This window comes from Vanessa cardui, chromosome 27 (assembly GCF_905220365.1).
Source record: "Vanessa cardui chromosome 27, ilVanCard2.1, whole genome shotgun sequence".
In the NCBI taxonomy this organism is placed as follows: Eukaryota; Metazoa; Arthropoda; class Insecta; order Lepidoptera; family Nymphalidae; genus Vanessa; species Vanessa cardui.
In genome coordinates this window covers 3,429,619-3,430,200 of record NC_061149.1, presented here as the reverse complement: position 1 = coordinate 3,430,200, position 582 = coordinate 3,429,619, and the positions used below count along the sequence as shown (strand labels likewise).

Genomic DNA, 582 nt, shown 5'->3' with positions numbered 1-582 from the left:
GCACAATCTGCATTGCCATTCAACGTGAGAGGTTGGAATAAAAAAAAGTAGCCTTTGTCTACCCTGAAATCAAACTGTCAACATATAAATTTTATCATAGTAGTTTGATGAGAAAAAAATATAATAAAAGACGGTTATAATAATATTAATTGAATTAAGTACTATCAATATAACGAAATTCAAGGAATTTTCAATAATATTGTTTTTATAACTTCTATAGAATAAATGTAAAAAACTTACAATTAAAAAAAAAAAAAAGTGGTTTCCCGTACCGGGAATCGAACCCGAGCCTCCTGGGTGAAAGCCAGGTATCCTAGCCACTAGACCATACGGGAGATGAGTAACTAATCGAAAAAGTTATACAATACAAAAATATACATAAAATAATCTTTTTAAAGATTACTTAAAATTATTTTTATCTATTAAACATAATAAATTCATAAATACATCTAAGATACGATCGATTATGAATTTTATTTATAATTTGTATTAACCAATCAGAAGTTCTATGAATCAAACTATTTATTCTTTATGAATGACCTTGCCCAGCGGTGGGATACAAAAGTTTTCCTTAAACATTCC

The 582-nt window shown here is 27.8% G+C and overlaps 1 non-coding gene across 1 annotated transcript; it reads right to left on the bottom strand.

The window, feature by feature from the left end:
* Positions 1-263: 263 nt before the first annotated feature.
* On the bottom strand, positions 264-335 carry Trnae-uuc. The gene has a single exon. It is a non-coding gene; the product is annotated as a tRNA-Glu (tRNA).
* Between the last annotated feature and the right edge of the window lie 247 nt (positions 336-582).